This window comes from Corvus brachyrhynchos, unplaced genomic scaffold (genome assembly GCF_000691975.1).
Source record: "Corvus brachyrhynchos isolate BGI_N302 unplaced genomic scaffold, ASM69197v1 scaffold317, whole genome shotgun sequence".
NCBI classification, from domain to species: Eukaryota; Metazoa; Chordata; class Aves; order Passeriformes; family Corvidae; genus Corvus; species Corvus brachyrhynchos.
Window position 1 is genome coordinate 851,266 of NW_008239295.1, and position 13,412 is coordinate 864,677.

At 43.6% G+C, this 13,412-nt stretch overlaps 1 protein-coding gene across 1 annotated transcript in view; it reads right to left on the minus strand.

The window, feature by feature from the left end:
- Positions 1–507: 507 nt before the first annotated feature.
- LOC103619975 (potassium voltage-gated channel subfamily A member 5) overlaps positions 508–13,412 on the minus strand; it is a gene marked incomplete at its 5' end in the record, with an annotated part of 26,799 nt that continues 13,894 nt past the window's right edge. The window contains 2 exons of the mRNA XM_017740577.1: positions 508–1,176; positions 3,567–3,691. The remainder of the gene's footprint in view (positions 1,177–3,566; positions 3,692–13,412) is intronic.

Sequence of the window (13,412 nt, forward strand, 5' to 3'; positions counted from 1 at the left end):
ATTTAAATGCAGATAAACTCTGAGGTGTTCAGTGAGCAAAAAACAGCAGAGCTCCACTAATGTCAAGGAAATTAGGCTGGTTCATGCCAGCTGAGAATCTGCCTTAAGCACTCTAACAAGGCAGGGCCAGGTCCTACAGCATCCAGTTCCAAGAGTAGCACAGGGAAGTACTGTCCTCACACAAACTTCTCTGGTGAAATGGGTGACACTCCACTGATTCATGTAATATCAGTTCTAAATTTAGCCATGGATGAGAACTGAAATAAAGAACATAAGCCTTTAGGGAGCAGGACAATCTACCTTTCAAGTCCAAACAGGTTTATGAAGAATTATCCCCGAGCCGAGCTTACCACTCGCTGGTAATTTTTTCACCATCTCAAATCCCACATCAGAAGAATTTCAGGCTGTGACAGACAGATATACAGAAATAGATATAAATATAGATTAACACATTTAAAATTATCAGTCATTATTACTCAGAAACTGTTGTCACTGTCACACATGTGATATGGTTCTGCAGAATGGGGACATTATTTTATTGAGTTATAGATGGGGAAAAGGCATAAAGAATACAGGCAATGCACATATTTGAAATAGCAATATAAACATAAACAGAAAAATGTTCAAGTCAAAGTCACATGAAAAATTAGACTAATCTTCAGATTCATTCTAGACTTGTATGTACAGCGTTTTTACGCTAAAGGTAGAAATACAAACTCCAGAGATGCAGCACATCTCAAGAATACAAAATAAATAAACAAAGAAGAGTGCCAGTAAAAGAAAGAGAACAAACACTTGAATCTTCTTCCAGAATGATGAGAAAGTTTGATATGTAAGAACCATGGGAGAAGATGCCAAATCTCTGACAAGAACTCAATTTATTTCCAAACAAAAGCTCAAATAATAAGTCTTGTGCCTGGGAGTGAGCCCAAAGCATTTAAACTTTTCTCACTCCTGTTGCGGAGCTGAACAATTCCTCTATGAGAGAAACCTTGGAGCAGACCAGTGTTTCAGCAATCCCAGTGAAGAAATCCAATTCTGGGGATGATGGGGACATCACAGTTATTTATCCAGAAGGAAGTGTTTCGGCAGCTTCCAACCCAAGATGACTTGAGAACAAGGAATAGGCTGGTTTGGTTTCAGACTCTGCAGCAGTGTCTTCCTAATGGTCAGCGTCTGCAGGAGGAAAGCAATCGGGAGACTGTCATGCAAAAAGCTGCAGTAAGTAATGAGGAAAAATCATTAGGCTCCACACTGGATACAAAATGATAGCTTAGAACAAAGTGGAAGGTGTCCTTTCCCATGGCAGGGGGTTGGAACTAGAGGATCTTTAAGGTCCCTTCCAACCCAGGCCATTCTATGATTCTCTGATTCTCTGAAAGGTTCACTGTTATTTCACTTTCCTTTCAGGAGTGTTACAATTAATCGAGTGGCACCGAGCACCATTAGTGGTTTTCCTGCTGGAATTTTCTTCTTCATCAATTTGTTTGCATAACCAAATATCCTAGAGAAAAAACAGCCCTGTTTCCACTCCCACAATCCTTTCAAATTAGATTTTTATGGTAGATTTTTCCTCTTCAGAAAAATAGGTCAGTTCCCCTGCAGTAATGCACACAGTCTGAGGCCCATGTTTCTGCTTGGAATTGAGCACACATGGAATGCAAGTGCCCCTTGGTGCTGGGCATCTGCACATGCCACCGACTACTTCGACTGGTCAAGAGACTACTTGCAGATTTCCCCTGCCTTCAGAGCTGAAGCGAGGCCTAAATACTTAAGCCCTTTTCTACTTCCAATCTCCCTCTCTGAAAATATGGACCATAAATATCCTCTCCCAGAAGATTAGTCCTGGAACCTTACTGGGCTTAAAGTTACGTTCAAACAATGTCCTAATAAAAACAAATAGTAAATAAAGTGCGTTCCAAGGACATCAAATCATGATTACAATGACTCCCATTTTTGTAGAACTTCCAAAATAAGTCTTTCTTTCTTTACGCATTGGAAAATAAAAAGCCTTGGTATACAGGAATAAGTTAAATAGATGGGAATATGGAAGTAAAAAATAACAGGAGATTGCTTAAGAAGAGTATTTAAAACCAGAAAAGCTATTCCCAAGTAGCTTCCCAGGCAGCCTCTGTAAGACAAAATAGAAAAGAAAGAAGCAGAAAAAGAGGGATTTTTCAGCTTAGTGGGATCAAAGAAGTTGGTTTCAATGGGGTCTGAAAGGGAGCAAGGAGTACTCTGACCATAACTGCACACCTGAACCACATGATTTTACACACAGACAGCTTAAATCTATCACAATTGAATGGTGCCTTCTTTCAGCATGTGTGCTAATGCTCCACTTCATAAAGCAGCCCTGAAAGGGTAAAGAGGAGAGAGAGCCCTACAAATATTAGTCATTCACACTGTGAGTCCTGCAGCGTGGGGACCACACAGCCACCTCCCTGCCTGCCTCAGAGGGCTGTTCCCCAGTTTTGATAAAGTTTTCCACAGTCTTGAAAGTGAACTTAAGCCCAAAGGTGACTTACATGGAAAAGAAAAAAACAAACCAACGACAAAAAAGCAGCGAAGTGAAATCCTTTGGAAAGGTTTTGAACTGAATATGTGTGAAATGAAATAAACAGTTCTCCGCACCCTGAAATAACAAGGGCAGTTTCTGTCAGAAGAGCTCCCCATGTGTTAATCTGCAGTGAAGCCTCAGTGCCAGAGCTGGCACTCTTTGAAGTTAAAGGAAAAGCTCCTTCTGTCTTTATGGTGCCCAGATTCCTGACTGAATTGAAAAATAACAGAGCAAGAGGCTTCCTAAGATCCCAAGAGCTCTTTGAAGATCACTGCCCAGTGATTAGAGGAGATGTCAAGGGGACTGGGTTAGAAAGCTCACACTGGCTGAGCTGGAAATGCTCCCTAAAAGGGCTCCTGATTTTGTTGTGAGTGATCTCAGAACAAAGCTCAGCAAATCTGATGGCAGATTTGAGTAGAAAAAGAGAGATCCATTTTGTCAAAATAAAATACTTGGCGCTTTTTTTTTAAATTTTATTTTGCCAATTTCACTTTTCCTTTTTTTTACCTACAGATTTATGTTAGCTAGAATCAAAGTTGAATTTTATGTGGGTTTTTCATAGTATTTTCATAGTCTTCTCCTTTCTTTTCTCCTTTGGCAGGAAGGAAGAAGGAGAGAGGGGAAAAAAAAAGAAGGTTGGAAAATGAAAGGGACTTTACTCATTTAAATTTTGCATAAATCAATTTTTTAGTTGAAGTCAAATTAACTGAAATCAACATTTTCATGTAAACATGAAAAATACAAATGTAGCATTTTGACACTCTTTGATTACATATTTTCTACAGCAGGAACTTCTTGATTAAGAATTTTCAGCCAACTTAAAAGCACAAGTATTAGGAGTCCCTGCAATCTGGCATCCTGAGCCATAATCTTTTTGAGCAGCAGAGCATCTACGCTAGAGCAGAGTAGCGCCTGTAATACAAGCGAGGATAACACAGGGTAAGGGATTAATATTCTGCATCATACTGGGCTCTGTTATTTTTATCCTGCTGTTTCCTTCACTCACCATCTCATGACTCACACCCTCCCCACACTGGAATTTCTGCCTCGGTCTCCTGGCTCACTGGTGTGTTAGGGAAGACGTGGAGAGCCATCTGGAGAGCACCGCTCCTGCTGGAGCTCCAGGTCGCTCTGGAAAACACAGAGAGGCAGCAGAATTTACTGATTTATCATGCACCTGCACTGACTGTTGAATCCCTTTAGCAAACTGTCTTCAGCACTTGTGAGGGTTGCAGTTCTTCCTTGTTTTCACAGCCTTAGTGAATCCACTGGATACAAGTCCAAGTTCCAGACAATCTCGTGGAAAGCTGGCACTGCACCAGCCTTTAGTAAAAATACAGGGCTCAGCCTGTGAGGTGAGAAAGGGCTTGTGAGAGGTGAATGTAATTCAAGATGAGTAAAAGAGCTGTTCCCTACACTTTCTTGGTTATCACCTCAGGGATATGGTCCTTGATGCCACACTAGGCAGACCATCCAGGATTGATACTTCCTGAGGCCAAACCACAGTTCCCTGAAGTGGGATGGGAAGGTCACAGGAGGAATTAGATGTTTAAATCCTTACTAATTGCACATATAGCTACCGTGATCCCAAAGGCGGAACATATGAACCCCAGTACAGTCTGCTGCTGTAGAACCCTGCACTCACACTTCCCAGTGGATTCAGTTCCCCAAGTGCCTGAACTCTGCCTTCTCTTTACATCCAGAAGTAGCATGGAGTTTGCTAGTTAGGAACTTAAATTCTACCTCCTCCCAGAAATGAGTCTGATCAGAGGAAGCATAATTATTTTCTCTTACCTTCCCATTGAGTGGTAAGAGCCCCTGCTCAAGAATCACAATTCTCTCCCTTCCCTGTATCTGAACTTCCATCTCCACCTTCCTGAGGGCATTTTCTAACCAGTCAGCAGCCAAAAGCACAGAAGGTTCACTCTTTATATGAACAAGCAAATATTCCCTGGGCTAGAGGGAGTACTTTAGGCAGCAATTGGACACCATATCACCCTTCAAAAAAAAATATCATACCAGAAAATGACCTCTAAATCTCACTCTAGAAGACGTTTCCTCCTTTTTTGCCCTGCCACTTTCAAAAATGAACTTCATTGAAAGGTGTCAGAGAAGCTTTGTCCACAGAATGTTTACATCTTGCCAAAAAAAGGTGTTTATCTTGGGAAGGGGGGAAAAAAATCCTAACTCAGTAGCAAGATTCCCCTCATGCAGGTAGTGAAGCAATGGGCTCTCCAGGACCTTAGGATGTGTCTAGCCAAAGTAATCCCCTTTTTTGTTGAGGAGGCAGGTAGGAGTCAGCTTGGTTCTGGAGTCAGTTTAGCAGAAGGATCATTTGTGTTATTCCAGCTTTCACAGGCAAACATAGCAAAGGATGTCAAATAGCCCTTTCTCACAACCTTTTAGATCCTCTGGCCTCCTGCTTTTTCTTTTTTCTCCCATCTGGCTCTCCAGGTAACACTGGAAAACACAAAGCATGTTTTATCTTTGTGGATGTTTTATTCTCCAGATTTGCCCTGGGTCAAACTTCCTACTCGGGTCACATCAACTCAAGTCCTTCACATGGACTGCTGATGATGACTCAGAGCAGTCAATGAGCCTTTTGTTGGTGAAACAACCTCATCCAGCAGAGACTTTGTCGCTCAGAACCCAAACACCAGCTCAAGCCACCCGTCACATGCTCTGCCCTCTCCTCTTTTGCCTTCCCAACATAACTGGCTGCCTGGAGGGGGGCAGATGTGCATGATGGAGCAGGAAGGCTGACGGCTTCCACGCCACATCCAAATGTCAGGTCTCCCCTGAATCCAAAGGGCAGAAGCTTCCCTCAGTCCACCCTCAGTCTAGAAATGTGATTTCAACACAACAGTCATGCCCTTCCTCTCAGACAATTCCTGCAGCTGGAGGATGATCAATGCAAGAGCCCCAGGAGAGGCTGAGGAGGACATGATTGCTGACCTGAAATGAAGCCTGTGCACACTGCAGGAGAAGCTTCCACTAAAATCTCTTCCACTGGAGTCAGCACCTCAGGACAACAAATGCTGCTGCAGTTTGAAAGACGATTACTGAAAAAAAAATAATAAAAAAAACCTAAAGGGAATTGGAGCAGCCAGAGAAAACCTTGTTAGTGCAGCAGTGTCCTGCTGTGAGCTTTCTATTTAACAGAGAGGCTCTTGGTACTACTGAGTTAAATAAGTTTTTGCTGTCAAACACCTGTCAGCAGTCCTTTAGAGTAAGGTTTGTCCTGAGCTGCAATCTCCTGTTCTGAACCTGTCTTTGCCTGCAGCTGTTCTAAGTGGACTCTAAGAATCAAGAGGAACCCTTTCCATATCTTACCTTTCAACTCTGTCTTATCACCTGAGGTGCACAAAAGGTCAGGAAAGGACATAAAAATATCTCAAAGAGGGCGCCAAGAGGGTGGTGACAGGCCCTCTTCAGTGGTGCCCAGCGACAGGACGAGGAGCAATGGCCGTAAACTAAACACAAGAAGTTTCCCCTCAACATGATGAAGAACTTCTTTCCATTGAGGGTGGCAGAGCACTGGAACAGCTTCCCAGGGAGGGAATGGAGTCTCCCTCTGGAGACATTCTAAACCCACCTGGAAACATTCCAAACCCACCATCCAGGTGGGTGTTCCTGTGTCACCTGCTCCAGGTGACCGTGCCTGGTTGGAATGGATGATCTCCAGAGGCCCCTTCCAGCCCTAAGGATTCAGTGAAAGCAATCACTCAGAACAGTCAGGAAATGACTTGCAAAGAGCAGCTTTCCTTTCACACTGAGTTGGTCTCTGCACTTCCTCCCACTCCCCTCCTCCAAACAAAAGGAAAGGAAGATGCAGGGACACTTTTGTGGTCAGCTGGAACATTGGATAGAGCAAAGCGAAGGACTTTGTCCATGAACTGTTTTTTTTCTGGAGGATTGTTAGGTGCTTGGAAGATACATTTTTCATGGAAGTGTTCCTGATTCAATCCAGAGTTCTCTGGCAAAGGTTTCGTCAACCATATGGGAGACGAACTCTTTGCCACCTCTCACAGACAGTAACTTCCAGGAGAGGCTGAGGAGGAGGCCTTCCTACAAGCTGGAGCAGGGTGGTTCATTTTACGCAAGATTTTAAATATTCCAGAAAAAAAAAAAACACCTAGTGTGATTTTCTTCTAGTGACTCAGAAGACAGAGATGCAATCCAGAAGGCAAACTAAATACTGAAATGTATATAACCACTGTAATTTCCAGAGAGCAATGATCAAAATTGCCTCATGTCTGTACACTGCATTCCCTGGAACTCAGTCTTCATGGCAAATGGATGCCTACTATTGGATAAAAATGTCATCTGGAACTGAAAACAGCAAAGAAGGATGGTAGTTCCTCGCTCAGAGCATCACTGAAAAGCACTTAAAATCACTGATGTAAGATTAAAGCCTTAAAAATAAAACCACATCATTAAAGAGCAGGAATTTTGCCTTGAACGTGAAATGTCACCAGTTTCAAGACAAATACAGTTCTATATTTGGAACAAGAATTAATGGGAAAGGAATCTGAAAAACCCAAACATCACTACTTGATCTTTCGGCACGAGAAACGTGTGAGATATTTCTCCATCTCACAAAGAGTTTCTGTCCTAAGAGGAAAGGTTCACAGTTTGCTTTTTTAAGAAACTACAAGTCTTGTACTTTCTAGTATTAACTGATTTATGCAAATTTTATACTTATCCTGTCCATGAATTAATGAGTTGCCAATCTCGCTGTATTTTCAGTCAGATCAGCACCAGGTGGAGAGCAGACTTGCTTAATAAGGGGTTTTATCGAAAGAGTAATTCAGCAAACATACATCAGAAATCCAGTGTCAATACTGACAAGCCTAACAAACTTTCCTAAGGAACCACCCAATTCTGTGGGGGCTGGATTCAGTTTTAAGTTCTTGGCAGAGATCAGTAACCTCTACTTGAACCGTGCTGTCCAAAATGTCTAAACTGAGCCCTGAGCTCAGTTCTGACCCCCACCAAGTCAGTGGCACCACACCAAGTGTCTTCCACTGCATCAGGACTGTGACTTAACTGTTTTTAAGCCAGACACTGGCAATTACCCAAAGTGCACCCTTTGGCTGCCATGGCAAGGTCTGGATTAACTCTTTCATCTCCAGCTTAATTAGATCACCCTTGATACATTCAGCAGTATGAGAGCAATCTTTCTGTGGCACTGCCTTTCCTCTGTTCCTGCTCCTACACAGGCTCTGTGGGCACAGACTTTATCTCTGTGAACTGGGAATGTAGCCCAGGAGCAGCTTCCCATCAGAAAAACACAGGCTTTACTGAAACAACAGCAACTCCCCTCATAAAATGCAGCATCAGGTCAGGTTTGCCTATGACAAAGGCAAATTGAGGCTGGCACAAGGCAGTGTTGAGTCTGACAGTGTGTGACTTCCACAGGTGTTGCTCGAGCTTGTGGGAGGTGTTGCTCTGACTCATGGAGGCTGTCAGAACTAACAGGGCAGCTTGGTGAGGCAGTCTTGCTAATGACTCTGGTGGTTGTATGAAGAACTAAGCCATTCACAAACTGAAAAGGAGCAAAAGATGTTTCAGGAGAGGGCATGGGGGCAGCCACAACTCCTCTGGGCAACTGGGCCAGGGCCTCACCACCCTCAGAGGGAAGAATTTCTTCCTAATACCCAATCTAAACCTGCTCTCTGTCAGGGTGAAGCCATTCCCCCTTGTCCTGTCACTCCATTTGTAAAAAATTCCTCTGCCCCTTTATCCCTTCAGGTACCGAAAGGGATTTCTTCCTGTGAAGCCTGCACCTGCTTCAAGAAAGGCTGAATGTCCCCTCTCAGTGAGTGACACACTAGGTGCAATCATGGGAGAAGACCAGGCAAGGCTCCCTGGCAGTTGTGTTCGACTGAGTATCTAAATTTTCTTTGGAAAAATAGAAATGAGACAGAGTAGCCTGCAAATGCTCAATTCATTTAGAGTAGCTGGGACAAAAAGAATGTTGAGATCCTTCAGAGAAAGAGGAAAAAGCTGGGTGAACACACAGCAAAATGGCCAATAAAACTTGCAGCTGCATAACGTGTAAGAAAAAATCCTCACATGTATCACAGAGATCTAAACATTTGTCTTCTGAAAAAACATGTTCTGGGTATTTGTAGTGATGCTGGTCAACAAGAAGCCAGCCCAGATTAAATCTGAATCAGCCTGACACTTAACCAACAATGAATATTCAAGAGACCTGGCTGCCACCACTTCGGGTCAGTGCTCTAAATTCTACCTGGGAGAGACCAGCAGTGAAGTTTCACTACCTGCAAAGTGAAGGCTTGTGTTCACTACACAGGGTGCAGCCAAAGCTGTAATGGTGACAGGGTGCATGAGTAAAAGAGAGTGAAAATATCATCTTTACTGCAATCTGTGGATCAGCCCATTTTAGGATCCAGCTTTAGGTGCTGGAGTTTAAAACTGAATAGGAAGCCTTACAGGAGATGTGTGAATGATCCACAGCAGAAAATTTAAAAGCAGGGGAAAGTAATTACTTTTAAACACAAGATGTAATTAGGCTATGGAACTGAGTGACACAGGTAATCAGAGAAGCCAAAAACTTAACTGGATTCCAAAGGGCCAGCACACTGAAGGGAATATCCAGATTCTAAACTACAGAAGATAAAATCATGGAATAGATTGCTATTCCAGCTATCTTTTCAAATAGTAAGTACTAATTTGGCAAGGTCTTTACACATCAGTTCAGCACTTGCAACCCCTCAGTTAAGTTTTCTTAGGGGGAGTCCAAAAGTCCCATTTGCCTTGAATTGTTCCTACCTTCTCCAGCTCCATTTTTTCCAGCTTAAGCATTATGGACTGACAGTGACACCCAGCCTTATATAAGAGACCACAGAAACAGACTGATTCATAATTTAGGCTCCAAGCTGACAGTGAGGAATAATTGACTCATCCTGCTCCTTTTCCAAAGTGATTCTTGCCACTAGTTCAAAACACAGCTGAGACCGACCCTTACTCCATCCACCTAGCAGTGGGAAAGTACCAAAAACAGCAGCAGTGCTATTTCATGCTCCCTCTGTCTGCTGAAGCCAGTTGCAAAATATCCATTCAATTCTACAGCACAACAGATCTTCAGAGTCCAAATATAATTTGAATCAGGTAAGGGTGGAGTGGGCATCTCTCTGGTCCAAATTCCAGTCTTAGAATCATGGAATGGTTTGAGTTGGAAGGGACCTTAAAGATCATCCAGTTCCATCCCCCTGCCATGGGCAGGGACACCTTCCACTACCCCAGGTTGCTCAGAGCCCCATCCAACCTGGCCCTGGACACTGCCAGGGATGGGGCAGCCCCAGCTTCTCTGGGAAACCTGTGCCAGGGCCTCAGCACCCTCACAGGGAAGAATTTCTTCCCAATATGCAATCTAAACCTGCTCTCTGTCAGTGTGAAGCCATTCCCCCTTGTCCTGTCACTCCAGGCCCTTGTCAAGAGTCTCTCTCCATCTTTCCTGTGGGCTCCCTTCAGGCACTGCAAAGCCACAATGAGGTCACCCCAAAGCCTTCCCTTCTCCAGGCTGAACAACCCCAGTTCTCTCAGCCTTTTTGTATGGCTCTTTATCATCCCCACCCTGGACTGATCCTAGGGGTTAGTGCTCTGCAGCTAAGAATGGTACAGGTTTTGTATCCCTTATAGGATTAAGTTACTCTTCATTCAATGCCTATGAAATTTGGTAACAGCTATGACATAACTGGTACTGAGCAGCACAGGTCACCCTCCATGCCACCTGTACTTCACCATGGGTGATACTGATGGCCCTCAACACCCACACAGGATAAAAGGAATGCATCAAAAAAATGTTGCTCAGCACCTTGTTGAAGTGTTCCCTTTGTGTACAGCAAATTATGGAGATGGCATCTCTGTTTGCAATAACTTCAGTGTCCCCCCTGACTTCTGAGATGACTTTTAACAATGGGGATTGTCTACCTAGGAAAAAGCCATCTGTGTCCTGGGTAGTCCCTGCACAGCCATTCTCCTTTCAAATAATAAAGATGAAATTTGTTTTAGTATTCCCAAGTGGACTCAGTTACACATAAGTCAGGCCTACCCTTATTCCAAATGTGATTATCCACAAAGGAGTGTGCAACATTTTGAGTCATCATAATCAAGAACTAATTTTTTCTAATATCCATTCAGATTACACTTCCCAAGTGTTCCCACGTAGGTGAAGCCATGAAGCTTTAGGAAAAAACCTCTTTCCAATCTCTGGGCATTCTCTACAGAAGAAAACTTGGTGTAAATTCTCGCCTGTAAAATCTGAAGAGCCACAGTACTGTCCCTGTTACATGCACTGCCTTTTCCCCAAACAAATGTAGCAGGAGCAAAATAGGCCAAAAATCTGCAACAGAAACTGCAAGATGATTCTCAGAACATACTTGTGTTGTGGCAATGCCCCAGATACACTTCTGTTCCCAAATACCTTTTGATTTATCACCTAGGGTACAACAAAAGGTAAGGCTCAATTATTGGGGAATTCTCCTTTTCTTTTTTCTCTTTTCTTTTTTTTTTTTCCTTTCTGGAAAATATGCTTTTGTAAGATATTTCTTGCTTTTAGCCTGTGTGCTTGTAGCATTATTTTGAAAAGCCACTGGGCAGATGGTCCCCAAATGTGAGTTAATAACTTGTAGGTAGCTTTTGGGGAAGCTTTTTGAAATCCCTTCATGCAAAATGATTTCACGAACTGCCTGCACGCTGTTCTTTGGCCATTTGAACAGACTATTTCAAAATGGTCAAGAGAAAAAATGGCAGATTACGTCCCATTTGTTTTGCAGCAGGCTGCTACATTTATTTTACCGTGGTAGAAGACCAGAAAGGGAAAATTAAGCACGTACAAGACTTTCACTGAAGATTTTTCTAGACCCTGAAAGCCATGACAGGCTTCAAGGTGAGGATGTCTGGGCCTCTGCCCCTCTACTGCAGCATTTCTTACCTTTCAAAATAAGGTTGCTTTTAGAGAGAGCAGCACAGGCTGAGTGTTCAGGAACCATGAGTCAGACTTCACAGCATCATAAGGTTAATGTAAAAATCAGATTTCAAACAGGAGGTTCTTCCTGCTCACCACTGGTTTGGCAGAGATACTGTGTGCTCTGCATGGTATAAAGTTAAAAGTGTTTTAAGTGGCTGGTCTGGCAAGAATTTCATCATCGGTTTTGAACACATTTCAACAAAAATCCATCACTGCATCGATGACAAAATTCTGCAGCCTTTCTTAACAATGGCAGCACATCAAATGCTTTCTGATCCTCACCCAGATCTGCCTCTGTGTGAACCAATCAAGCATGACTGCCCTCTCTCCAGGGTGATGTGTAACTTTAGAAAATAGAACCGAAAAATAGAGTATTTTCAGTTGGAAAGGCCCAACTCTCTGAGCACTCCTCTCCCAGTGTATATTGTGCCCAGCATTCCTCTGTTCCAGGTGCAGAATCCAGCATTTGTTGTTGTTAAATTTCACCCCATGGCTCACAGCCCAATGCTCCAACCTAGCAAGGCCTCTTGGCCCTGAAGAGAGTCAACAGCACCTCCCAGTTTGGTGTCACCAGCAAATTTCTCATGGCGTGTTCGACTCCTGCATCCAGCTTGTTGATAAATAATTGAACAGGGCTGGCCCTAGATTTGAACCCTGAAGAAACAAGGCCCAAGATATAAAAAACCATCACCTCAGAGCCCCAGGTTGATAGTTACAGCAAGTGGTACTTTTTCCTCAAGCACAGCAAACTCTCCCACCATAATGGACCAGGAAGTAACACTTCTATCTTGACAGGGCCAAAGTTTTGAGGACAAAGGGCAGGTCTGAAATGTACTTTCTTCTCAGAAATCACACATTGCTAATAGATATGTACCTATATTTTCTTTTTCAAACCTTCAGCTGCCTTGCAGCTCAGAGAGCCAATCCACGTGGGCTACGAGCCACATTTTAGATGGCATCATTGAAAGGGCCTCATCCAGAGAATCAGTGATGAGCACAGTCTAAGAATGTAAGCAAAACTGATTGCATTGGCTAGACCAGAAGGGTAAAGTCTGGCGACCAGAGTGATAAACATGATGGTAAACAACTTTACAGTTTCATGTTAGCTTATGTCTATGAAATATGTGGGGATAAAGTGTGGCCACATGGTCCTTCAGGTTAAGGTATTGGCCTCCCCATCAGGACATGGGCCCTACTCTTCTGCAGCCCAGCACTGTGGGATCTGGGAAAGTTATCTAGAGCTCACTCCTGCTTTTCAGTTCCAGTCTTAACATGGCATAGTGATAATGCTTTGCTTTCCTTCCTGTCCATTCTCAATTCAGTCCAGAAGTCCTACAGTAAAAGCCACCAGTATGGAAATTGGGTAGGGAAGAATCAACCAACTCTTTTGCAGTGTCTCATGCCTTGAAAAGAAAATAAAATTAGGTATTTCTCAGCTCCAGGAGGTAAAGGAGCTGCAGACAGTACTGATCCTGTGCAGGTTTCCTAAAGGAGGACTTAAACCCAGTCTATTTAAAGTCCAATAGTAAAGATCCATTCTTCTTGTAAACTATTCCCTTCTAAAGCGTTCCCTCTCGTCCTGCTGCCTCTCCAACATCACCAGTGCAGTGCAGCAGAAAAGGATACGAGCTTTAAACTCAAGGTTTTCTCTCCTCAGCGAGGGAGGGAGGGATGAAGGCAGGTAGGCAGGAAGGCAGGCAGGCAGGCAGGAAGGAAGGCAGGCAGGAAGGAAGGCAGGCAGGAAGGCAGGCAGGGAGGAAGGCAAGAAGGCAGAGAGGGAGGGAGGGAGGGAGGGAGGAAGGAAGGAAGGAAGGAAGGAAGGAAGGAAGGAAGGAAGGAAGGAAGGACGGAAGG